This window comes from Sciurus vulgaris (genome assembly GCF_902686455.1).
Source record: "Sciurus vulgaris genome assembly, chromosome: 18".
In the NCBI taxonomy this organism is placed as follows: Eukaryota; Metazoa; Chordata; class Mammalia; order Rodentia; family Sciuridae; genus Sciurus; species Sciurus vulgaris.
The window spans coordinates 6,825,895-6,853,026 of NC_136479.1; the positions used below are offsets into that span (position 1 = coordinate 6,825,895).

General features: G+C 51.5%; 1 protein-coding gene across 1 annotated transcript in view; it reads left to right on the forward strand.

Moving 5' to 3' along the window:
- Positions 1–3,288: 3,288 nt before the first annotated feature.
- The window catches only part of ABAT (4-aminobutyrate aminotransferase), an 87,538-nt gene continuing 63,694 nt past the window's right edge, over positions 3,289–27,132 (forward strand). The window contains exon 1 of the mRNA XM_079120467.1: positions 3,289–3,401. The gene's annotated coding sequence lies outside the window, so the exon portion shown is untranslated. The remainder of the gene's footprint in view (positions 3,402–27,132) is intronic.

Sequence of the window (27,132 nt, forward strand, 5' to 3'; positions counted from 1 at the left end):
TATCAGATTTGACTCCCAATCTTTTCCCCTTTTCCAACAATACCCAAATGTTCTCTTATTTTTTTTAGCAAGAGGCGTGGGAAGCACAGGCCTAGGAAATAAGATGTACACCCTAATTTGGCTCTGGACAATCTCTCCTCTCTGATCCTCAGTTTCTTTTTCTATGTGTGAGCTGCTGTCTCCCGGCTTCTTCCCTGTTCAGACCCTGGCTTCCCCTGAGCCTCACACCCCACTGCTGCTGTTTGGGTCTCCTCTCAGGGTGTGGGGCAGGAGCCCTCCTGGCCAGACCCGCTCTTCCGGAAGGAGCTTTGTTACAGGCCCAGAGCGTGAGTGAGGTCTCATCCCCAGGCTCAGCATCCTCTGGGAAGCACCCTCAGCACCCCTGGAAGTCACTGCTGCCCCACAGAAAGTCACAGTTCTGGAGGAAATGCCAGCAGGCTGGTGTGGAAAGGGCTCCCCGCCTGCTGACAGTTTTCTTCACAAGTGTCACAATGAAGCTATTTGAGAATCAGCTTGTGAAGCACCTGGCTGTAAATATCCCTCTCGAAGGCCTCCTTACCCAGAATCAGCATCTCCTTCACCGCCCTCCTCCAAGTCCTGAACCAGGCCTGACCCACAGTGGCGCTCAGGACACGGCTGGGTGGATGAAGGAACAGATGAGACAATTCCTTTCATGGCCTTAGCTCAGGAGGAGGCAAACGGCCAAAAAGGGCCTGTTGGCAGCTACTCGACTCTGCCATTGCAGAGCCACGGATGATGCAAAAATGAATCCACATGGCTGTGTTCCAATAAAACTTTATTTACACACACACACATTGAATTTCGAATCATTTTCATAGGTCTTTGATTTTTTTTTCCTGACCATTTAAAATGTAGAACCCATCCTTAGCTCATGATTCATACAAAAGCAAATGTGTCTTTGGCTGTGTTTGTTATAGTTTGTATGAGTTATAATTAGTCAAACTTTGGCTTAAAATTTTTTTCTTAGTACAGGAAAAATAGATATTCATTACAGAATAATGCAGGTTGCAGGCTAGGGATGTGGTTCCGTGGTGGAACACTTGCCTGACATGTACAAGGCCCTGGGTTTGATCCTCAGCACTGAAAATAAAAATCACTAAAGAGAAATTTGCTAATTGCAAATTAATTACTTAAAATAAAATTAGTACCCCTCATAATTTGAACACAGAGATGACTACCTCCAGTGGCACGTATTTTTCCACTCAGTCTAGTTACATCAGTGTTCCACATCCAATCACTTCGTATGTGACTATTAAAATCAAAATCGGATACAATTAAGAATTTGGTTTCTAGGTCAACTAGTCAAGCACTCGGTGCCTACATGTGGCTCGTGGCTCCCATGTTGGACATCACAGAATGGAACATTTCCACCATCCTAGAAAGTTCTACTAGACAGTCTGCTCTATTTATATGAACTTAGGTAGATTTAGGAAAAAATAGGATGATAGCAAAGGTACTGTTTTTCTGAGCATCTGTGCACTTAATATGTTGGAATGACATTCTGGACCATTCAGTTTTCAACACCTGTGTCTACTGTTCGATTTCATGCAGTGAACTTCCCCCGGGTTCCTGCCGCATGTTAGTTTCCAGTTTGGGATTCTAACAGACACGATGACAGCAAAGCACTTTGTCCTCAGACCTTTGCACCCTCCATCCATTGTTCTGAGGTAAGTTAACAAAGGTTTGATAGCTACGTCAAAGGGCAAACCCATGGTTAGGATTTAAAAAAAAAAAAAAAAATAGGAATGCCCAGTTTCTGTCCAAAAAGTCTGCGATCGTATTGCCATCAACAATACATGCAACTGCAATTTCTTGAGACCTCCACAAATAATAGCAATTATAGTTACAAGGCAATTTTTGTAGATGAAACATTTCCATCTCTTTGTTTTAACTTGCCTTCCTTGACAAAGTGTTTTCTCCCACGTTATTTGACCATTTGATTTCCTTGGGCAGGTCTTGACCAGTAAAGGGGATTATCAGTGTGGCTTAGGTTTTAAGGAAAACTTGATAGATTTCAACACCTGCCCCATAAAGTTCTTCAAGCAAAGTGACAGGATTAACATACCAGAGAGATTAGCAAAGCCCTGTCCATTTCAGCAGACTGAGGATCCATTATATTTTCTGTCCCTTTTTCTTATTTATAATTATTCTTATTTCTTTGGTCTTTCTACAGCCACGGATCACCCCAGGAGGTGGTTATTTGGTGGTTTTTAAATTTATCTACTTGTTGACTTTATATTCATCTTAACTCCTTTATGCCTAGGACACAATCCTCTTTGTCTAATCAGAGATAATGCTGCCTCCATTACTGGACGGCAAGAAGGGGGGACCTCAGGGATCTGTAAGGTGGAGTGGGAAAAACCAAACTGTATTCTTTCTTGGCCTCTGAAGCTCTGGCATCTTCGTTCAGCCATTCATTATGAGCACTTGACTGTGCGTTGGGCCGATGGATAATTTTTGTCTTTGATTTTACCACTGAATGACTGAGACCTTTAGAACCTTAGGGGGGTTATCAGTCACCCCCACCTTAGTATTAACTAGTACCACATTTTGAATTCTATAAAAGCATCTTCAAGACATGTGGGTCTCGTTTACACCCGTAAAGGAGCTTCACTTATCCATTGAGGATCTGGGCAGCGAAGTGACCTGCCCTAGGTCATGCAGAAGGAGCGATGGTCTGACTCCTAGGCCACTGCTCTTCACGTCGCCTTGCCATGCACAGTCTATTGGTCTTCCTGCTCGATGGGCCAGACAGTGGAGAGCGGCATCTGGGAGCACTGAGAGAGGGCTCCCCGAGGGCTGATCCTGGGGGAAGGCACGATGCTCCCCCTACCACATTTCACATGCAGCCTTTCTGACTGGGACTCCAGAACTCCCGACACCAGATTCGAGGCACGAAGTGGGGATGGGGCAGCTGCACCGCCTACAGCCTAAAACAGGAGCGCGGAGGGAGGGGCAAGGGGTTGTAATTAAGATCCAGCAAAATCAATACGGAGTCCCCTCCCTTTAGGGACCGGATCCCCACCCCCACCCAACTTGATGGGATCCCTCTTCGTCTCCTCCCGGCCCTCGCGGTCCCTCCTCCGGGAACCCTGGTGCATTCCGCCGAAGCCCAGGTCTCCTCCACCGGCTGAGGCCGGACTCTGCCCCAGCCCCGCCTTCCCCCTCCCCCCGGGGGCGGTGGCCCGTGGCGGGCGCGCCCATTGGCTGCGGCGCGAGCGAGGGCCAGGGCCGGCAGCGCTGATTGGCCGGGGCGGCTCGGCGGAGCCTGGGAGCCGGGCGAGTCGCTGGGGGAAGCCGAGCAGACACCAGGCGCAGCCGGAGCGCAGAGCGCGGACCCCGCAAGTCGGAGCCCCGAGGAATCGAGACCGGGCCTGGAGGTAAGGGCGAGGCGCGTGGTCGTGTGGGGCGGGCCATTCCGAGGGGAGCCGAGATGGGGTACTTCTGCCCTGCCCCCAGGGAGCAAAATCGGGGCATCTTCTCCCAGAAACGAAGCCTCCATCCTCCCAGGACGCGAAGAAAGAAAGGGTCTCCCACCCTCCAGAAAGCAAAATAGCTCCGTTTTCCTTTCCTTTCAAAATAGCTCTGTTTTCCCTCCTCCTGGCCCAGCTTTGAAATAGGATTCCCTTCCCCAATTTACCCTTTGGAATAGAATGTTACCCCCGCAAAGGGGTTCAGGAACCTCCCCAGGTATCAGAGCCTTCTTTGGAGACTGACGCCCTTCCCTATCCCAAATAAACTAAGTTTGGATCTCTACCTTCTCCCCTCACCCCTTCAGAATGATGAGAGTCTTCTAAGCTCCTAGATAACAGTGTCCTCTCCCTCCCCCACCCATGAAAAATATGGAGGTCCTGGGAAATAAGCCCCTCAATAGGACAAGGACATCCTGGGGCACAGACTCTGCAAGTCACCTTCCAACCCCATACGCACCTCCCTGCATTCCCACCTTAGAAACCGGACTCTGCCTGTGGGGAGACCCTTCCCCGCCCCCTAGGAGAGGTGAGGCAGCCCCCACCACTGCACCAAGGGGCTCTCAAGGGGGCTCTCCCCCTCCTGCCTGGAGTAAGGATGTTTGAGGAGAGCCTTTCACACCCAGGAACAAGGCGGATTCTGGCCACAATCCCTGAATTGCCCACCTCTCTCTAACCCTTTCACTCAAATCCCACTCTTCTAATACCCCACACGCACCCCTCCCACATCTCTCAAGCTCATCCTTCCCCACCTCGATCTCCCACCTATAATCCCACCCCCATTCCCTCATCCATGGGGCTAGAGAAGAGCAGGGAAGGTTTAGTAAGAAGGTTCAGTAAAACTGAAGCCCTTAGAACTACGATCCTAGGCCTAGAGACCCTTCCAGAGCCTCCGAACTCTAACAAGGTCACTAGACCACTGAGGACTTCCTCCTGTCCCCACCTTTACCCATGCACACCTCCCCTGAGCTGTCCTTCCCCCTCCTGGAGAAGGGGTGTCAGTGCAGAGTGGGGCTCCTGGCCCTCTTCCAAGAAGCCCCCACTTGCTCCCTGGGTCTGCCCCTCAGAGCTCCTGTGGGCATTGCAGAGTGGAATTCCCTGGGCACTCGGCCAACAGAGATGGATGCTGCTGGGCCCATCCATTCAGCTAGGGACAAAGTTGGCTTTGCTGTTTTGGTGAAGCTGGACTAAGGCAGGATGCTGTGGCCTGAGGGGGCTTGGGGACAGCTCTCGGGTAGACCGGGTTGACAGGGCAAGGGAGGGAGAGCAAATGAGTTTCGCCTTGTTCTTTGGAGCTGGGTACCACAGTGTGTAGTATAGAGAATGTGTTTCCTGGAGGCTAATCCTCAGCACTGGGGAGTGGCAAACAGCCAATCTGGCATCCTGAGACCTGAAAGGACTTCTGATCAAAGACTGTGGCCCTTCATCTGATAGTTGGACAAACTGAGGCACAAAGAAAGGGAGAGACTTGTTCAAGGTCACCCAGCCAGTGATTGACAGAGCCAGCCACAGCTCCTATAAGGCCACAGGGTTCCCGTGCTAGCTGCAGTCCTCACATTTACAATGGGGATAAGTGTCCCCACTTGTCAGAGGAAGCACCAAGGCTCTGTGAAAGTCATGCAGCTAGGAAGGGGCAGAACTGGAACTCCCAGCCACACCTGGAGGAACCTCTCCTGGGTGTCTGCATTCCAGTGCTCACCCTGCGAAGGTCTCATTGAGCCCTCTGCCGAATCCAGACTTGGTCTCATTGAGCCCTCTGCCGAATCCAGACTTGCCCAACTCCAAACTGGCCCAGAAGAGCAGATAGCATCAGTTGCAATGTTCTGGAGAGGACGCTGCTGCAGGGTCACGCAGCTGGACTGCTCAGGAACTTCAGACGGGCCTGGAGCAAGTCACAGCCCTCCTCTGTAGATAGCCACCCAGTTCCTCCGGTTTCCTGTTCCCTGCAGAATCTCATTCCTGCTCAGAGCCCTGCATCCTTTCCTGGGCACCGAGGGGGGGGAACCTGACAGTCTGACTGCAGATCTCTAGGACCACCCAGCGTAGTGGCAAGAGTCGGGGATAGCAGCTCTCCTCCCACTCCCACCTCTGTCCAGCTCCCAGGCTGAAGGGTCACGGTTACGCTTCAATTCAGAGCTGAGAACCAAGTTCAAGGTGAAAGTTCAGAGGTGAGAATCTTGGTCTCTGGTGCTCAAATCTGCCACTTGGTGTGTGATCTTGGGAAGTTCTTCACCTCTCCGTTATCCTCAGGGTTAAATGAGTTAATTCTTACAGCGTGTATAGCTCACAGCTAATAAGCAGAAGCCATGATCATGATTTCCAGTGCAAAGTCATAATACCTCTCAAGCTGGTCCGGTGGAGGCAGCTCTGCTTCCAGGTAAAACTCAGAACTTTGCTGTAGATAATCTGCCAGGGTAAAGGCAGCGGGTAATAGCCTGGACACACGATGTCCTCCTAGAGAGGTAGTGCAGGACGTGGGCTGGACCTCGACTCCAAAGTCAGATGGAGGCCAGAGGAACCCCGGCAGCTGCTGCCCAGGGCACCTGGGCCCAGCCCGTCCCTTCTCTGAGCTTCAGCTCTGCATCTCCGAAAGAGGTCTGTTGGGGGGACATCGAATAAAAGAGGGGCCTACGTCAGGAGTCTCGTCCTCCCCAGGCTGGCGTTTCGGCTGGGCTCTTCCTTGGCTGTGAGGGGCATCCTGTGCACGGCAGGCTCCTTTTCGTCTTCTTCCTATCTACAGGCTGCCCACAACATCACCTCCATTGATAGACAATGTCTCCGCCCGTGACTGAATGTCCCCTGGAGGAACAGTCCTCCCTCTCCCTCCCCACGGAGAGCCACTGGTCCGATTTGTGACCAGGAACACAGCTGTGCTGACCCAACAGCTTCCCCTGCTTGCACGGGTTTCTTGCTCTGGTTTCTGCTTGACGGGAGGAAGAGGGGGCCCAGCTGCTGCGCCTCCCAGTGTTGATTGTAGTCCCTCCCATTTAAATAGAACTTACTGGGCTGAGGACATAGCTCAGTGGGTAGAGTGCCTGCCTCACATGCACAAGGCCCTGGGTTCAATCCCCAGCACTACAAAAAATATAAATAAATAAAGGGGAAAAAAAAAATAAATAGAACTTACTGGTTTCCAAGGCTAGATTTCCCATTTCACAGATGGGGAAACCAAGGCTCTTAACAGAGGTTAAAAAGACTCACCTGAGAGCATCAGACCTCCCTGCCAGAGGGCAAGGAAATGCCCAACCAGGAAGCAGCTTTAGAAACCACCCCTCTCGGCACCTTCGCCGGAAGATCATTTGGCAGGCTCTCTCAAAATTTAAGCCTCATGCAGGTCCTTTGGCCCAGCAGCCCTACTTCGAGGAATCTGCTGTGGGAATGCTCACAGAGATGACCGGAGTGTCCAGTGCAGGGCTGGGTCACACCACTGCGGGAAGGGTTCACGTCCCAGCGCATCCCCAGGGGACATGAGCGGTGTTTCTAGAAGAGTGAGGTAGATCAATGGTGCTGGCACGATTTAGTGCAAACAATAAAGTCACAGGATCGATACATACAGGACCATCTGTATATATTGAAAAAGAAAGATAATCTATAAATACAAAGGAGAACGGATCGTCAGGGACGTGCAGGACACATATATTTATGTGGGTATGTTAATGAGGGAAGAAGAAAGAAAGGAATGGCCTGGCCAGCCAGCTGCCCCTGCACGGCCCAGAGAGGTTGGAGACTGGCCGGCACCACAAGGTGCCAGTGGCAGAAACTCAGGCCTCCGGGCCCCTGAGAGGCTGGGGCTGGGGAGACAGAATTTGAGGCCTCATTTCCCCAGGGGGAGCCTCCCTCCTGGCTGCAGGGTCTTCCAGCCATGCGGATCTGCTGTTAGACTGACGGGAGCCGAATTGGTTCCCCGGGGCATGACAGCCCCAGCCAGCCTCTTTCAGGACCTGTCTCCCTGGGTTATTGTGAAGAATAAATGGAACCGTGTGCTTAGACCCCTGGTACACAGTTGGTGCTTAATTACTGTGAGCCCTAGTCTCTCCCCATCTGTCCCCTGCCCCCCTGCCCCGCTGCCCTTGGCCTGCTCTCTCCAGGAGGCAGAGAACAGAAGCCTCATAAGTGACAGCTGGGGAGCCCGGGGCCTGTGAGAGCACTCGCTGGGCTGAATCAGTGCCCCCACAGCTTGTGCCCCGGCCCTCCAGGAGGGAGGAATTTGGGGCGACAGGGCTGGGGGCGGTTCCCAGGGGAGCCTTGCTCCCGCTCCCCCTCCCTGGCGTCTAGCTCCCCTGCCTTCTCCAGACACCTCGCATTAAACTCTGGCAGGAACTGGGTGGCAGGGCGTGACCTCTGGCAGGGCGTGACCTCTGATTGCACGTTCCCTCGGTAAGATGACTTTCCAAGGGCAAACTCCCCTTCGAAGGCTTCCACAGGCCCGTCTTTCATAGAATTTCCCTGAGCCTCTGCTGTCCCTGCCAGGAAACCCATTTCTCCTCTGAACTCTGCCCACACCCCAGTCTCCCCGGGGTCCATCCCTGCTACCAAGTTTTCCTCCTGTCTGTAATGCCTGGCAAGTAGTGATCACACCTGCCGCGGCCGTTCCCACGTCCCAGATGCACAGCACGGTTTCTGCCACGTGACAGAGAGCCAGGGAGCATTTACTGGTTGCATTGATTTTTTTGTTGTTGGAGAGCATGCAGAACATAAAATGGACTTTTGTTTTTGTGGTGCTGGGGATTAAACCCAGGGCCTCACACATGCTAGGCGGGTGCTCCACCACTCAGCTACACCCCCATTTTATTTTGTTTGGAGAGTGTCTCACTAAGATGCCTTGAATTTGCAATCCAGTGCTTAGCCTCCTGGGCAGCTGGACTTGCAGGCGTGCACTGCCACGCCCAGTTAATAGACCCTTGTAACCATTTTAAAGTGTACAGCTCAAGGACATTGAGTACCTTCACAATGCTGCCTGTCCGTTGCCACTATCAAGTTCCAAAACATTTTATCACCGCAAAAGGAAACTCCGCATGCATTCCCCATTCCCCAGTCCTTGATAACCACAGTGGCCTCCGTCTTGATTTGGACATCCTGCACCTTTCGTATAAACAGACTCATGCAATACGTGTGCTTTTGTGTACTTTGCATGTATCAGTAGTCCATTCCTTTTGATGGCTGAATAATATTCTGTTGTACGGATAAAGCACAACTTGTTCATCCATTCATCAGTCGATGCCCATTTGGGTCATTTCCACCTTTGGGCGATGTGAACAGGTACTTGCGAGCTCCAATTGAAAGACCTCTTTACAGTTCTGTTGAGCACATGCCCAGGAGTAGAACTGATGGGTCCCATGGTAACTCCTTCCATTTAGCCTTTTGAGGAATACCTGAGTGTTGTCCGTAATAGCAGCACCTCTCCCCCCTCTCCAGCCATGTGGGAAGCTTCCGGCTTCTCTACAGTCTCACCACATTTGTCATTTTCTGCTCCCTTATTATCATAGCCTGTCCAGCAAGTGTGAAGTGGTGTTTCAGTGTCGTTTTGACTTGCATTTCCCAAACAATTGATGCTGTCAGTCACCCTCCAGGGACTTTGCTGCCTTCTGTGTGCCACCTTTGGGAAAGTGCCTCTGAGCTCTGAGCTCATGCTTGATTTGGGTTGCATCTCTGGGGTGGAGTTGTAAGAGTTCTTTATGTGCACACCTGTATTTTTGTGCCACCATTTCCTTGTCCATTTAAACTCTTGCTCAGCTCCCATGGGTCAGGGTCTGTTTTGTGACCACAGTACTATTTGTGCCCACGGGAAACGCGCTGTCTGAAGCAGTTTCTTTGTCCCAACACTGTTGACCTCGCCAATCAGGGTGGCGCCTCCTGTGCTTCGTGGGGTGTTTAGCAGCATCCTTGACCCCTGCTCACCAGATGCCACTAATACACCTCACCCCAAGTTAGGACAGCCAAAATGTCTTCAGACACTGCCAAATGTCCCTTGTGGGGCAAAGTCACCTGTGATGAGAATCACAGGTCTAGAGACTGAGACAGGCGTGAATATTTACAATTTCAGTGAGATCTCTAGTGCCTAACAGGGTACACTTTGGGCATTCAGGACATATTTGTTGAATGTTGGATAGGAGGGTGGGTGGACGGATGGGTGGACGATTGGGTGGATGGATGAATGGATGGATGAGTGAGTAGATGGATAGATGCATGGATGGATGGATGGATGGATGGATGGTTGATTGGGTGGATGAATGAATGGATGAGTGGGTGGATGGATGGATGATTGGATGGATGAGTGAGTAGATGGATGGATGGATGGATGGATGGATGGATGGATGGATGGATGGATAGATGGTTGATTGGGTGGATGAATGAATGGATAAGTGGGTAGATGGATGGATGATTGGGTGGATGGGTGGGTGGATGGATGGATGGATGGTTGGATGGACAGATGGGTGGACGATTGGGTGGATGGATGAATGGATGGATGAGTGAGTAGATGCATGGATGAATGAATGGATGGATGGATGGATGGATGGATGGATGGATGGATGGATGGATGGATGGTTGATTGGGTGGATGAATGAATGGATGAGTGGGTGGATGGATGGTTGATTGGGTGGATGAATGAATGGACGAGTGGGTGGATGGATGGATGGATGGATGATTGGCTGGATGGGTGGGTGGATGAGTGGATGGGTGGGTGAATGGATGATGGATGGATGATTGGGTGGATGAATGGATGGATGGATGGATGGATGGATGGATGGATGGATGGTTGATATGGTAGATGAATGAATGGATGAGTGGGTGGATGGATGGATGGATGGATGATTGGCTGGATGAGTGGATAGGTGGGTGAATGGATGATGGATGGAGATTGGGTGGATGAATGAATGGATGAATGGATGGATGAGTGGGTGGTTGAGTGGGTAGATGAATGAATAGATGAGTGTATGGGTGGACAGATGAACAGACAACCACATCATCAATTGAATAGATTATAGATAAGTGTGTGAATGGATATATGGACAAATGAAATCAATTTATAAGTTCTGGGCATGTGCATGAAATTCTACTGGGGAAAACAGAACACTGGTCTTCCAACTGCTATAGTCTACCCCTTTCTCTGCTCAGCATAGTGGTCCTTAAACTTTAGCATCATGACCCCCAGAAGGCTCACTAAAACTCAGATTGGATTATCCAATCCAGAATCTGTGGTTCAGTAGACTCGCTCGCCTGGCCAAACGTCATCAGTCCAGGTCTTGTTCTTTGAGAACCCTGCCCCAGCCCACCTGCCAACCCAGCAGCACTCAGAGGTCCTCCAGCCCCCACTTCCACCACCCTCCATGTCGGCGCTAACGTCTATTGCCTTGGACTGTTGGCACCTGCTGGAAATCTGTCCCTCGGCTGTGTTGACCTTCCTTCAAGGCTGGGGCCCACTGTGCTTTGGTGCCGGCAATCGGCAGCTTGGTGTCATCTGGGAACTGGTTGAAAATGCAGAAGCTCAGGCCCCGCCCAAGCTTGCAGAATTTGCTCTTGGCCTGATTCCTGTGCAGGCTGAAGTGTGAAACCTGCCATCAGACGTCCCCATAACTCTCGCACTCAGGGCGAGGCCCAGCCCGCCTTGCTGATGAGTTTCACGGACAGCTTCTCTTCCCGGGAGGGCTGGAGCGCCACTGAGGCATACGGGCCACCTGTGTCTCACCCGACACGCTCTGCCTCTCGGAACACCCAAGCTGGCCTGGCTTTATCCGTGGAGGAACAGTCCCAGAGGGGCAGTGTCTTGCTCGAGGTCACACAATGACCATGAGGCGGAGGAGAGACTGCTGGCCATTCCCCAAGGGGGAGTGAGGTAGGAAGGGGTTGCCATCCACCACAGTGAAGCGGGAAGACATGGCGTGGGAGGGAAGCATTGGGAAGCTACTCGTTTTGTGCTCCAGAAGTCTGGAAATGGGAGATGACTTACAAGTGCACAAAAGCCAGAACCTAATTTGTCTTCTTTCATTTATTCGGCAAAAAGGTACCGGGTTCTTAGATGATACCAGATGTTGCTGTCTGGGATACGGTATTGAGCAGGGAGCAAGGCCTCCTTGTCGGCAGCTTATCAGTCGGGGGCTGACGTAGCATCTGACCTTCGCTCCTCAGTGTCTGTGATCATCTGTTCCACGGTTTCTATGTGTTGTGTACAGTAAGTGCAAGGAGTGTGTGTGCTCGTGAGCGTGCGTACATGTGTGTTCTGGGGAGAGGCCATGCCCCCAGAGTATCCTGGGCTCTCTGGGGTACACAGGCCCTCAGACTGTGGACCTGCCACGTGATGAGGGTGGGGAGAGAGGAGAGCTCAGGGTGGGAAGAGGGGACCAGTCCCCAAGATGCTGAGGAAGAAAAGTCAGTAAAGATGAAAAGAAATTCCAGGCAGAGAAGACCGTGAACAGGCCCAAAGAGTTCGTGAACTGTGATTGAAAAAAAATCTTCAGGGTGAAATCCTGACTCTCCTACAAACAAAATGAACACCGGCTATTGATTTTAAGTAGATGTTACAACCGGTTCTGAGGGAAAGCTAAATAAAGCTCAAATGTGTACAGTGAAAAAAATAGGTTGACGTGAATGGCAAATGGAGGCCAAATGGCCAGACCAGGCAGAATTTGCTTTGTCCAACATTTTCCTACAACTTACCAAGGGTTTCAAAGGAGCTTGGTTTCAATATAACGAGCGAGCTAAAACTTACTAACCAAAGAGTTTGTGTTGGTCACAGACAATGCATAATTTCCTTTGGCACATGGCTTTTTTCTCCCTATAAACCAATGTCCAGAGGGTAGGAGGTCCTTCAGCAGGGCACAGGCTGGAGAGGAGGCTGCGGGGAGGGCCAGATCATGACTGGCTGGGTGCCCCAGTGCCTTGAGTTTAGACTCGGCCCAGAGACTCACGGGGCCATGCAGAGTTTTACGCAAGGTGGTGATGTGATTTTATTAGCACTTGAGAGAGGTCCTCCTGGAAGCTGGACAATGGACAAACACCTTCTCCCACCACTGGGCCCAGATGCCATGAGGGAAGCAGCCAATCCCAGAGGCAGGCTGCTGGCCATTCAGCAAAACTTTTAAGGCCCTAAGGCTCCTTGGGGGCAAGGTTGGCTGAACACCAGCCAGAAGAGCAAGCGCCACCTCTGCAGGGCTGTTCCCTGTGGGAACAAAGCCTGGTTCCCCTCTCCCCGTCCAGAGCTGCAAATAGCTCCCTGCTGGCTTTGCAGGCTGAACGTGTTCCGGGGGCAGGCTGGAAATGGGCACACAAGGAACGTTTGTGCAAATTACTGCCCGCGTGCGAATTTGATGCTGACATCTAGCCCTGCCCTAAGTGCAGCTGTCCTCCAAGGGGCTGAAGGCAGGGCCCGGAGAAGAGCCACACAGAGAAGAGCCACACAGAGAAGAGCGTGGGCATCCGGACCTAGGCACAGATTCCAGGAAGGCTTCGGAGCCACTGGGGGGCACCCAATGGAGGAGCAGGGGAAGTGTTCAGCGGACTGGACTGAGTGTCATCCTGGGACAGTGAGCAACCTGGCAGCTTGCGTGTGCTGAATGCGTAGGGAGGGTGCGCTCAGAGCTTGGCAGGTGTGTGCGCGTCTCGCCGCTCACAGCAACCGATGAGGCAAGGCGGTCAGATGTCAGAGATGGTAAGAGACACCCGAGGTGGCCGGCTTGCCACGGCCACAGGGAAGGGTGGCATTTCCAGTGAGGATCAGGGCCCTGGTGCCTCCACCAAGCCACAGGGACGCGCCTGGTGTGCTGGCCCCTCAGTGGAGCAACATTGTCTTCTGCCTCGGTCACAGCAGAGTTGGGGGACCAGCTGCCATGGCAGATTAAAAGGTGGAGTCCAAAATGCTGAACAGAAGCAGCAGATGTGGTGAAAGCCCAAAAGTGCCCCTGATACCCCAGAGACAGGGCGCGGGTTCTCGGGGACGGGGCACTTGCTTGCTGTCCAGGGCTGGGCAGTGTCCAGTGGCCACGGAAGGATAGGGGGCCATGCTCAGGTTCTTTAGGGAGCCATTTTGGTCACTCTGGTTTTCTCCCTTGAGGGGACTGAGTAGTGGGTCCCCAGGAGAGAGTAGGAAAAGGTGACCCTGAGTTGGGGACAGGCAGTTGGACGCGAAGTTTGCAGAGAGTGGTCAGCCATCTGTCCACCCACCCACAGGGCAGGAGCTCTGTTCTCGGACCCGCTGTGCCGGTTTCTTCAGAAGCGGGGCAGCTGGCCGATGTCTGGGCTGCGTGCACCCCCCCACGGCAACCGCCATCAACCCGCCCAACGCTGCGGCCCTGGAAGGCCCGCCATGGCCCCCGTGGGGTCTGCTTCTCAGACCTGCGGGTCTAAGGGAGAATGCTCTACGCGGAAACCAGCGGTGCTGCCAGCTCCCGAGAGCCCCAGAGCTGGCCAGCTGCTCTCTGTGGACCTCAGTGTCCTCATCTGTAGAATGGGTGGCAGACAGACGCCACGCTGGAGCCACTGAGATGCCTGAGGCAGCGTCAGCAAGGTGGAGGCAGTTGATCTGGTGACATTTGGCTCTTGGAGGCTGTACCCCAAGACATTCCAGTCCTGCAGATTCACGCCTGTGTTGGTGAGGGGCGAGAGGGACTGGAGCTCTCCGCAGTTGCTGTATTCTACTCTGTTCCAGTTTTTGTTTTGTTTTTTAACTTTTTAAGATAATAGACTTTAATTTTTTTAGAAAAATTTTAGATCTACGTGAAAATCGAGCAGAAAGTACAGAACATTCTCTACCCCCTTTCAATTCCCACCAGCAGCCTCTTCTGATTTTAACGATCTTACGTTAGTGTGGTACATTTACTACGGTTGATAAGCTAGCACTTGATACATTATTATTAGCTGAAGTCCATTTTTTACCCTGGGGTTCACTTTTTACATTGCACATTTCCACGGGTTTCAAAGACTTGACTTTGCTGTATTGAATTGCACCTGCTTCTTCGTCGCTGTCAGCCGGCGGTATTGTGTGGGCCCATTTGTGAGCTCTCTGTTCTGTTCTAGTGATCCAGTGGTGTATGCAGTTTTAATACCACACTGTCTTTGACTCCTGCCACTTTGGGGTGCCTTGACTTGGGCAGCGTCAGCCCTGTGATCTGTTGTTCTCCACTATTGTACCGGCCTTTCTGAGTCTTGCCTTTCCCTGACTAAATATATGGAAAAACGATTTAATTTGCCAATAGCCACAAAATAACTCACTTGAATTTTTAATGGAATTACATTGAGTCTATAGATCAATTTGGGAAAATGGACACTTTCACATCATTGAATCTCACTACTTGTGAATGTGGAATCTCCATTTATTTAGATTTTCCATAATTTCTTTCATTCATTTTCCTCACGTAGATCTTTTACATATTTTGTTGGATTCACTCCTAAGTATTTCATTTTGGGTGGGTGCTGACATAATGGTGCTCTCTGTTCCTTCTTATGGGATGGAGCGCGTCTGTAACATCACCCCGCTGCAGCTGGACGCAGCATGTCCAAGGTCACTGCCTTTGCCGGGGTGTGCTATTTGCACATCCATCTCGAAGGACCGGGCCAACACGGAGCCCCTCGTCCTCTGCCTGGGAGTTTGCTGCCTGGGAAGGAGCGCTTCCCCGGGAGAGGAAAGGAGAGACTTGCTGAGCTCAGCGCTTTGAAGGATCCAAAGGTATTTCGTAGGTGATAATAGATTGCAACTGGGTTTCACCCAGATAATCTTTAACCCGAGAAGGTCGTCCATCAGGGCGCACTCCTCTTCCAGGCTGCCGGCTCAGTCCCTGCAAAGCCTTAGCTGAGGGCACTGGGCAGCCCCTCCGCATCTTGTCGCCCGGCTACGGGCACAGGGAGGCCCACAGGCGAAGCTGGCTGCACTGAACAGCCCCCAAGAGCTGTGGATGAAAGCTCATGAGTCAAAGGTCGCATGGGGCTCGGCTTTTAATAGGGGACAAGAGGGCACAGGAAGCCCTTGTGCTGGCTTCTGATCCGAGCACGTCCCTGGTGTTATCACGAAACCCTCAGCAGGGCCCTCCAGGAGGGGCCTGCTCTTGGCAGCAGCTTATAAACCAGGAAGGGAGGCAGAGAGGTGAAGGAGCCTACCTCCAAGATCATGTGTGGCGGAGGCTCAATCTTGCTTGATCAGGGTGGAGCGGGGCCCAGTGGTAGGACACTTGCCTGGCACGTGCAAGGCCCAGGGTCCCCAGCACCACAAAAAAGTGAAAGGAGAGAGAGAGAGAGAGAGAGAAAGAGAGAGAGAGAATTAGTCAAGGGAATCCATCCAGAGAGGCAGCCCCCCCTGGTAGGGGCTATCCCCTGTCCTTCAAGCCCTCACGACACCCAGGTCACCTCTTGGGGAACTCACTGCCCCGGCCTCCTCGCATGAGTTTATGACCCTGTTGAAATTCTCAGCTCAGTCACTGTGTCCAGCACTCAGTGACGAGTCCCTTGAACACACCTGTGTCCCTTCTGTGGCCCCAGCGTCGTCCCGGGACCTGGCTTCGTGTGAACGCGTGGCCAGCGCTTGCTGCGTGACTGCGGGACGGTGGTTAGGTTACTTTCCGGGAAGCTCTTGAGCGGGTCTGAAGACTGTTTAATCCTGACTGTGCCGGGAGGTACGCGTTTTCTTCACCTTGACTTTGTCCTCAGTAGCTTTCTGAGACCACTGTAGATTTGCACCCGGTTGTAAGAAAGGGCACCCAGAGATCCCAAGCGCCCTTTCTGCAGCGTCCCCCAACCGCACCATCCTGCTAGGCTGCACACCCAGAATACTGGCACGCACAGCAGCGGCCCGTCTTGCTTGGATTTCTACAGTTTTACGTGTATTCACCTTGCATGATTTTTGGTGGGATGGGGGGGCTCGTTCAGTTTTGTAGAGGTGCTGGGGATTCAAACCCAGGGCCTGGTGCGTGTTGGGCACACGCTCTTCTGCGGAGCTACCCCCAGCCCCCACCTTGCACATTGTAGACAATTTCTGGTCTCACAAGGTGCTGGCTAAAACCCAAAGGCCGTGGTCTTGGTCTCAGGTGACTCAGCTTGACTCAGAGGCGGTGGCCTGGTTGCCTGCGAGTCGGGCACCTGGAGAGTAGACTCTGGAAGAATCATCTGAAGCCTGAAGCATGAGAAAGTAAGGGCATGGGTGTTAGGACAGCCACCTCGAACTGCCACGGTGAGACGGAGAAGGGGGCACAGAGGACCACGGGGCCGAGGGAGAATGTAGGGTGCCATCCAGCGGGTGCCCTGCTTCCCGCTCACTCATGTTTGAGGCTCAGTCCTTCTCATCCCTCATCCTGGAGTCTCGTCTTAGCTGAACACTTGTTTCTGGGTTCGAATCCCAGGTTGGCTGCTTTCCAGCAGTGAAAACTCAGGCAGCTTGGTCTGCCTCGTGTGCCGAATCCGTAAAGTGGGCTCCATGATGGACCTGGTGTTCATACGGGGACTGAAGGAGAAAGCCCAGGAGAAGACTGGAGTGTGGAAGTCACTCAGTGAACATCAGCATTACTCTTGGTACTCGCTGTTTCTCTAAACTACATTGGTCTGCTTTATATACGGAGCTTCACCTTCAGCAGCTGATCTGTGTGGGTACAGGTCTCATTTTTTTTTAATCTTAATGCACAATAAAAGGAAAACATTATCATTAAGATAAAGGTACCATCTCTTATTGTCTCTTGGGAAATGCAGGCCATCGCCTGGGATCCGGAGTAGCTTGGGAGTGCCTTCTTGTCTGTGTTGGGCAACTCACAAGGCTCTGAGCCTCTGCTTCCTTGTTTGGAGGTTGGGTGTGGTAAGGTACCCTCCGACAGAAGTGTGGTGGGCACATAGTTTGTCCTCCAGAAACGCAGCCCTGTTCCCTGGCATGAGCCTGCTTTGAGGCATCAGACAAACTGCTTGTCTTCTCTGAGCCTGTGTTTTTTTTTTTCCCCACTGTTAAATGGGAGAGTTGGATAAGATCTCTCTGAGGTTTTTTAAGCAACTCCGAAAGTTCTTGATTTGAAATTTCCAGCTGTCACATCCCCTACACATACTAGTTGTCACATACTAGTGGGAAATGGATTGGCTGTGACAGGTGCATTCTTGAGACTGAAATGCCCCTGGAGTAACTTCAGATGTCTGTCCTGGGCTAGGTCCAGGCAGGAGTTCATGGACAGAGAAGGAAACAGAAGGAAAGGCAAATCCAGCAGGCCACCACATCCTAACACTTCGACTCCAACCTGGGATCCACGGTGTTGTTACCTGGGGACACTGACATCTGTCCTTGTCTGCCTGGAGCCCGCATCTCTGTGAGCTTGGTTCCTTGTCCTGGGCTCCTCAAGTCTGAGATGAAGAGCCCAGTTTGTCTGGGGACGTCCTTTGGGAGAAAGAGCATCACGCCGATGCCGCGTGGCTTTGGGGAAAAGTTGCTGAGTCCACAAGACATCTCCCCATGTGAGCTGGCTTTGCAGGGAGAGAGGACTCCTCAGAGATTTCTGTTGAAAGACTGGGCTGAGCAGCAGATGGTCCACGGTGGCTGTGATAAGAGGCGGGCGCCTTGCTGCAGCCTTGATTTTCTGCATTTACCAAGTGATGGTGAAGATTGCATTTCTCAGCCTCTGCAGAATCACCCTAAGCACCGTGCTTCGATTCTGCAGAAAAACCAGGCAGCCAGACAGACCTGGATTCCCATCCTGACTGCCCCTCTCTTGGTACAAGAACAGGGGCATGTTTTGCTTACCCTCCTCTGAGCCTCAGTGTCCCCACTTACAAAATGGGGCCACCATGGCTTTGTAAGAGGTTTCAGAGCATCAGCTGTATATGGAAATCGGTTAGCACAGGGCAAGTGTAGATAAAGCCTGACCTGCCAATGGGCCCTTCGGCTTTCTTTGCCTCAGTTTTCTCATCTGCTAAATGGGAGAAATTTGTCTGTGATGGAATGAGGCTCAGTCTCAAGACAAAGAGCATCTACCATCTGTAGAGGGAGCAGTTATCAGTGGTAACTGTAGAGAGCGCTTTGCTCCAGGATCCCAACTCGATCACCTGCCATTTCTCAGGACAGAGCCCTGAACCCGAGGTGCTGGACAGGCAGACAGTGCACAGAATCTCAGAACTGGGACCACAAGGAATCTGCGAGCTGATCAAGTCTGAACCAAGCCCCTTTGCCAGCAGCTTAACGCCTCTCCCAGGTGCCTCTGGAGGTGATCCCACGCCAACCAAGTGAAGAGCTTTCTTAGTTTTTGAGCCAAAAACTCTGCCTTCTGGTTACTTCTTTCCCATTTTGCAACTTACAAATGTTTGCAGCCATAGCGGAAGGCAGAGTTGGGACCTGAACCCTGGGCTGGGTGCACAGCTCACGCTCGTAACCCCTGGGCCCCGTTTCCTCTGTAATACGGGTTACTGTTGCTTCCCACTCTGCCCAGTGTGGGGCACATAGCAGGGTTTAGGAGAGCCAGGGCGCCCATGGCAGGTGGCGAGCTCAAAGGGAAGGAGGCTGCCTCTGCCCAGGAGCCCTCTGGAAGTTTGGGGTAGTCGGCAGTCTGACCGTGGTCCCTGCTTCCTGCAGATGTTGCTGGTTAACAGGACCATATTGGGAGTGGCCAGGGAGTATTCCAACAGCCAGATGCTGTAAAGGTCAGACCTAGGAAGGCCGATGGTGGGCAAAGCTGTCCCCGCGGACCCGAGGCTGTTCTCTTCCCTGTGGAAGAAGCACTTGGAGGAGCCCTTGCTTGGGATTTCGATTTTGCCTCAGAGGCGAGCGCGACCCAGGAACCGGCAACATTCATCCGGCCACTCCATCTCACACCCACTTGAAATAGAGGAGAAAGGGGAGGGAGGACATGCGGTGTCAATCAAGGAATGAGAAAACGAGGAATAAAAAACTCCAACGAAAATAAAGTCGGTGGCCTGAAGTAGCGGCCCTCCTGCAAGCTGGGGTCGAGGGGGGCTTCTTGGAAGGGCTGGTGTTGACGTGACGGAGGAGCCGTCGGCCTCCAGGAAGCTCATTCCAGGCTGGCCCGCGGTGGGACCCAGGGCCTCAGGCGCAGGAGGACTGAGGTTTCAGCTGGAAGGTTGGGCTTCGTTCTCTGCAGCCAGGGGGCTTCGGAAGGTTTTCGACCAGGGAGCTACAGGATGCGTTTCGCCTCCAAATAATCCCTCTATCTGCTCCGTGCAGACTGGACGGAAGGCGGAGAACTCAGGTGCTCCGCAGCCCGCCAAGGGCAGGAGGGGGCGGCTCGGGTCCAGGTGGAGACGGGAAGGGAAAGTGACTCGAAACTTCCTCTGGACAGAGTCCGGGAGAGTGTGGTCCGTGCCTGGTGCTTCCTGTGCCCCGAGATGGGCGTGGAGCCTGAATTCCTTCTCTGGTGTGTCGATTGTGAATTGCAGAAGGCAATGATTTGCAAATCGGAGATGGTGATAAAGTACCTGCCTGGCACGGTTGCCAACCATGGATCAGAAATGTCCAGAACACCAAATTCCATGTGAACGTGTGTAGATTTTCTTCCTGTTATTCCTTAAACGTTACCAGAGAACACCTGTTTGCATAGCATCTACATTGCACTAGTTTATTAGATTATGAGTAATCTAGAGATGGTTTAAAGTGTATGGGAGAACGGGGCACAGTGGCCCACACCTGTGACCCTAGCTAGGTGGGAGGCTGAGGCAGAAGGATCACGGTTCAAGGCCAACCTGGGCAACTTAGTGAGACTCCATCTCAAAATAAAATTAAAAGGACAGGAGGTGTCGCTCAGTGGTAGAGCACCCCTGGGTTCAAGCCCCAGGACCAGTAAATAAATAAATAGAAGGATGCATGTTGGTTTTATGCAGATCCTGTGCCATTTTATATAAGGCACGGAGCATCCATGCATCTTGGTAGCCGAGGGGGTCCTGGAACCAGCCCCCAGGAATACCAAGGGCAACTGTGCCATCATTTCCTAGGGTTGCTGTAACAAATCACCACAAACTGCATTACTCAAAACAACAGAAATATATTGTCTTCTACTTCTGGAGCCCAGAAGTTCAAAATCAAAACGTCCACAAGGCCCTGTACTCCCTGGAGACTGGAGGCTCCCAGCCTCGTCTGCTGCCAGAGGAAGACTCGAGAGCCCCTGAGCCCACAGTTCTGATCCAGCAACTGCTTCCTCGCCCCTCTTCCCACGGTGCTGAAGGCCACCCCATCACAGCTCCCTGCAGGACAGGAGGAGAGGGGACCAGAGGCCAGTGGGGTCTGACAGGTGGGCAAAATGCGGCACTGTCCCTGGCAGGTGTCTTCTCCCCAGGCCCACAGATAGAGCAGGCGTGACCCTCCTTTTAAGGAAGCCGAGGTTCAGAAAGCTCCGGCCACCTGCCAGAGGGAAGGGAGGTGGCGGAAGCCCATGTTTGAGTGGTGGCACTACTGCTGGTGCAGTACCCCTCCCGCGCCCGCCTCCTGGCCAGGGCTCCTCCTCCATCAGACCATCTCCACACCTGCGGCAGCTGTCCATCACTCTCCTCCCTCCTGTACAGCTATGGGCCAGTCACGCCTGGGCTGGATCCACTGGGGGCTCCAGGGCGCGGGGCATCCCGGGTGCCTTCCGTACCTGCAGGTCTGGCACCAAGACGCCCCGGCTCCTCTCTGCACGGGCCTCACCCTCCAGGCCTCTCAGAGCAGGTCCCTTCTTTATGGAGGCTAGCCTCCAAGAGGCAGGAAGTGGGCAGTGCCAACCCTGGTAAGAGCGTGCCGGGAGCTGTGGTTTGGTTGTTGTAGTTCTGATTAGTTATCCTGACGGCAGGTTGCGTGTCAACACGTCACACGTAAATGGAGGGTAACTTCTCATGCTTCTGGTTGTAGAATCACACGGGTGGTCTAATCATATGTGCACATAAGGTCATAATGTCCCATTCATTCTACCATCCTTCCCTACACCCCTGCCCTCCCTTCTCTCCCTTCTGTCGAGTCCAAAATGCCTCTATTCTTCCCTAACACCCCCATTTATTGTGAATTAGCATCTGCATATCAGAGAAAATATTCGGCCTTTGGTTTTTTGGGTTTGGCTTATTTCATTTAGCATGATATTCTCTAACTCCACCCATTTACCAGTAAATGCTAGAATTTCATTCTTCTTTAAGGCTGAGGAATAGTCCATCCTATATATATACATATACCATATTTTCTTTATCCATTCATCTGTTGAAGGGCATGTAAGTTGGTTCCATAATTCAGCTATTGTGTATTGAACTGCTACAAACATTGATGTGGCCGCATCACTGTGGTATGCTTTCGGTATAAACCAAGGAGTGGGATAGCTGGGTCAAATGGTGGTTCCATTCCCAGTTTTCTGAGAAATCTCCATACTGCTTTCCAGAGTGGCTGCACCAATCTGCAGTCCCATCAGCAATGTGAGTGTGCCTTTTCCCCCACATCCTTGTCAACATTTATTCTTGATAATTGCCATTCTGACTAGAGTGAGATGGAATCTCAGTGTAGTTTTAATTTGCATTTCTCTGATTGCTAGACATGTTCAACATTTTTTCATAGATTTGTTGATCCACATTGGTTTTTGTATATCAGCCTTTTTGATATGATCCACTTACTTCACAGTTTGCCTGCTTAGAGTGCACATTTTAGTGATTTTTAGTGTCTTACATTTCTTTGATGTCATCGTTTCAGCCATTTGAAGCGTACAAGTCAGCAGTCTTAATTGCCATCACACTGTTGTGCAATGATCACCCCTGTTTCCAAAACTTCCAAACAGAAACTCTGCAACTATTGAGAAATAACTCCCTTTTCACTCTCCCTGTGTCCGTCAGCTTTCTGTAGCTATGACACAATACCTGGGATAAACAACTCAAAGGAGGAAAGATTTATTTTGGCTCATGATTTCAAAGGTTTGGAGGGATGGAATTCCACTGTGACTCTGGACAAGAGTCTTCACCTCTTGTGCCTCAATTTATCCTTTTGTAAAATTAAAATACAAGAGTGCATCAGGCCACATGTCTCAGTGATCAAAATATAGTAGCCCCCCTTTTCTGCAGGGGATGCATTCCAACACCCTCAGGGATGCCTGAAATGGCAGGTAACAGCAGACCCTGCAAGCACTGTGACTTCCCCTAGATGCCCAGCAACGTGGCTGCACAGTCCTGGGGTTCATCGTCCTCCATGTTTCATGCCCAGGGCCTCCTTGGCTCCATTCCTCTTGCACCTGGAGCCATTATTAAGTAAAAATAGGGGATCCTTGAACACGAGCACTGTGACATTGCAACAGTCCCTCTGATTACTGAGACCACCACAGAGAGGCCGATGGGCGGCTGGCGTGTGCAGCTGCACCCAGGGATGATTCATATCTGGCAGGACTGCCGACCCTCAGGACTCTGCAGCTTAACACTCAGGACGTGTTATTCCTGGAACTTTGCACCAACCAGACCCGGGTGGACCTCAGGGAGCTGAAATGGTGGCCAGAGAAGCTGCAGATTCCTGGGACGGCCGTGGACAGGACACTGCAGCCATGGAGCCGCATCCTTCTGGGGGTGCAGGAGACACAAGTTAATAAGATGCATGTTAAGCAGGGGAGGGGGAAGCAGGGAGGGCAGGTGCCACTGAAGCCAGAGAGTGCGGGCCTGAGGAAGACGGCAGGGAGCCACCTGGGTCTCTGGGGAAGGGGAGAGAGTGGGAGCAGAGCACCAGGATGGGGCTCACCTGGCACCTTGGAGGGAGAGAGAGGTGGCACGCAGGGCCTCCTGGAAGCCATTGGTCTTCCACGGCGGAATGGGCACCCTCTAGAGGGAAGACCAATGCGGTCTTACATAACTTCTGCAAAAAGTGCCTTTGGCCTGGTGGATTGTGCACAGACTGCACAAAAGTGAGAAGCACAGGTTGCTGGTGAGGGGTTTGTGGAGGAGCCGGGGTCCGGGTCCGAGCGGTGCTGGGGGCGCTGAAGAAGGGGGCCGATTCTGCCTCTGTTTGCAAGGTGGGCCTTGGGATCAGGCGGGACGCGCGGGAGGGCTTCTGGAAGGGTGGAGTGGCTGAGGGCCTTGAGCAGGCGCCTGCCGTCAGGTGGGGTGGAAGAACAACCCTCTGGTCATTGTGTCACTTTTTACGGGTACCTTCTATTTATAGAAAACAGTACTGGCTTTCCAGGTAGTGGTAATATAAGTTTCTGCTTACACGTATTGCTGTCACAAAGCGAGGGAGCTGGGTTTTTTGACTGTTTGTTTTGTGGTGCTGGGGCGTGGGGAACTCGGGCTTCACACTGCTGGATAAGTGCTCTACCCCTGAGCGGCATCCCCTGCCCTTAAAAAGCAGGATCATTTCAAGGAAAAGTCTTATAAATGGTGGTAAATGCAGAAAAAAAAAATCAGCATGGGCTTTGGATAAATGTGCTTTGTCTGCTGATGTGTTAGCGGGGAAAGGAGCTGGCGTGTGGAGCCGAGAGGGACTCTGCCAAGCCGGCTCTGCGAGCTTTCTCCAAACTCGAACCCCTGCAGTCCTCCAGTGCAGTGGGCTCCCCACTGGTTATTAGGAAGTAGGACAGACCCGTGTCCCGGGACTTGGAATGCCAAGGGCAGGGGTCGGCAGACTCCGCGAAGGGCCAGATGCTAAATATGCTCAGCCCCTGGGTCCCACTACGGAACTCTGTCACCGTAGTGCAAGAGCACAATGGGTGCATAGCTGTGTTACAATAAAACTTTATTAACAAAATCAGGCCAGTAGCCCCGGTTTGCAGACTCCAGTCTAGAACCGAATCCCAGAGCAGCCTGGTCCCCAGACCCCTTTGTTCCTGGCCTTCAAGGAACTCGAAGCTTCATTCTGAGCTCCCCTGTCTTCCACTGTCCTGGGATTGGTGAGAAGTTTCTCTGTGATACAAATGGGCTAAACTCCCTGATTTTGCGACCTACTTTCAGCTTTAAGCCTTTCCACCTGGGGATTGGAAGACAGTTTGACCTGGTTCAGTGCCAGAAAACCAATGTCCTTTTTATAGTCCATTTGGAGGCTCATCTCTTCTCTCCACACCTTCAGAAACCAAAGTCAACACAGATCGATTTTCAAGTGCCTCAGGGGCTCCCTGTTAAAGCCATGTCAAGTCATTTCGTAGCTGTTTTCCTATAATTAAACGTCTAGGCACATTGGGCTGCCATCCACTGAAGGTTCCCTCAGTTTCTCTCGGTATTCTTTGAGAAAGTTAGGGAGACTCCCTTTCCCCCAAACGTTTGATAAAACTAATCATTCAGATCATTAACAAAAAATCAGAAACTACAAAAAATAACCTCATATCCAAGACAAAACACCATCAAACAGAAAACATATTTCTTTCCAGACTTCCTTCGTCCTGTATTGGTTTATGATCTTGCTTTTTTTTTTTTTCACCTCTACAGAATTATAGCCAGGCTGCATATAAAATTTTATGTGATTTTTTTTCCCTCTCTCATTACATTCATTCAGAAATCATTTGCCTGTCTTTTTACGTGGTTTCCAGTAAACGCCGGTGTGATCAAGTCTTTGTTCTACAACCTACTTAAGCAGTCCTGTGCTCTTGCTATTCAACATTGTTTTCCGTTGTGCACTCTTCGAAGTGACCCCACGCTGGACATCTCTGGACATAGAACTGGTCCTTCATTTAGGCTTACTTGCACTAGCTGAGGTTCTAGAGTTTGGATTCTTTGACATTAAAAGTTTTAAAATCTCAGTATCCCTTGTGGCTTCTTGGTCTTCCATAAGGGTTAGACTTATGTAGCCTCCAGGAGGGTCTCTCTGGACAGGGAGCCAGGGTTGAGGCTCTGACCCTCCACCCTGAGGCCAGATGTACAGAGAGCTTAACTCCCAGGTCGCTGGTTGGTTGGGTGATTGGTTTGTGGGTGCCACACCTGACACACCCTCCGCTTACAAAGCAGTTAAGCAAAGGCACATTCATGGTCCCTGCAGGAAGTGATGCTGTGGTGTGGTGTGACTGAGTACCAGCCACCTGCCCAGGTTTCTCGGCACAGCCTGTGTACCCTCCACTAGGACTTTGCACACATAACTTTTCTTCTGAGTCTTCATCTCCTCCATCTCTAAAATTGGAATGAAAGAATTGATTCAGTAACTACTGAATGCACCTGCCGTGTGTCCACCGGGATGTCCTATCCCTGCATGGCTCTGCTGAGCAATGACCAATGGCCACGGAGGCCAGGTGGAGGTGTGGGACTGAGAGAGACAGCAGATGGGTTGAAGACATCTCAGAGGCAAATCAAGGTCTACTTCTCCCTCCTTCCCTGGGTTCTTCCAGCCAAGGACCAGGTAATCCAGGGTCAGCTACAGAAGTCAGGGCTAACCAAGCTGACTAAAACGTAGCCACACTGCGGGACAGAGGAGCAGGTGGGACCCAACTTCTGCACAACCTCACTGGCTCACAGGAGCAATGCCCACCCCAGTCATAAATCATTACCACATGCCTGTCCCCATGGGGACAGAGCCAGGACCCACACGTCTTAGTGAAAACGAGGGTCGGGCTGGGCTGAGCAGGAGAGAGCCTTCCCATGACATCCCAGGCCAGGACAGAAGGAGGCCACCCTGTGTTCCCACGGGAGCCGCCCTGGGGAGCAGAACTGAACCTGAGCTCAGTCGCATCCCATTGAGACTGAAGAAGAATGCCAGCGTCCAACCTGATCATCTGGTGAATGGTCGTAAGCAGGTCAGATCAGTCACACACCTTCCGACTTTTTAATGACTGACTATCGATGAATCCGACTGTTTAAAATGAAGTGCTGCAGCACAGGTTCTTTTCTCCAGAGTTGAATGTTTTCAAACATGTGTGACTGGCAAGGTGTAACAGAGCATTCTAGAACATTCACCTTAGTAGGCAAGGACACAAGACCAGGGTTTGCAATTCACCTGGATTCAAACTGCAGCCCCTCGGATCAGCTGTTGATGGTGGACACACCCCTCAACTGCACAAGCCCATTTTCCTCCTCTGCAGCTATGAGAGCACCTTGTCTCAGGTCAGGAGAACAGATCCCAGGTGACCAGCCAGTGCTGGTCATTAGCTGAGGGTTAGGCTCCTTCAGATATGAACCAGCCCTCCTCCTGAGCGAGCCACAGGGGCTGTAGGCACCTGAGATGTGGCGAGTCTGAATTGAGACTTGCTGTGAGCACAAAACACACACACCTAATTTTGCAGATTTAGTTGCCAAAAATAATATGAAAATTTCATTAAGTGGTTTTTGTATTGATTACACGTTGAAAGGATATGTTGGACCTAGGTTAAATAGAATGTACAACATTATATACAGGTTATCTACATGGTATATATCATGCATTATATATTATACATTACATGCTATACATTGTACATAGAATTATATACATTACAAATGAAATATTACACATTAAATAGAACATATAACACTATACATGGGTTAAATAGGGTGCTATACATGTTATATATGATACACATAGTGCTTTTTATATATCGCACATTATACTTAGGTTAAATAGATCATACATCATACATAGGTCAAGTAGATTATACAACATTAATCTTGTCAGTCTCTTCATTGTGACTACTAGAAAATCTTGACTCGTGCACATGACTCACATGTATCCAGCTCTTCAACAACATTGGCCCAAAGGTATGATTAAGAAGTAGAGATGAGGTGGCGCAGTGGCACATGCCTGTAATTCCAGTGACCCAGGAGGCTGAGGCAGAAGGATTTCAAGTTGGAGGCCAGCCTC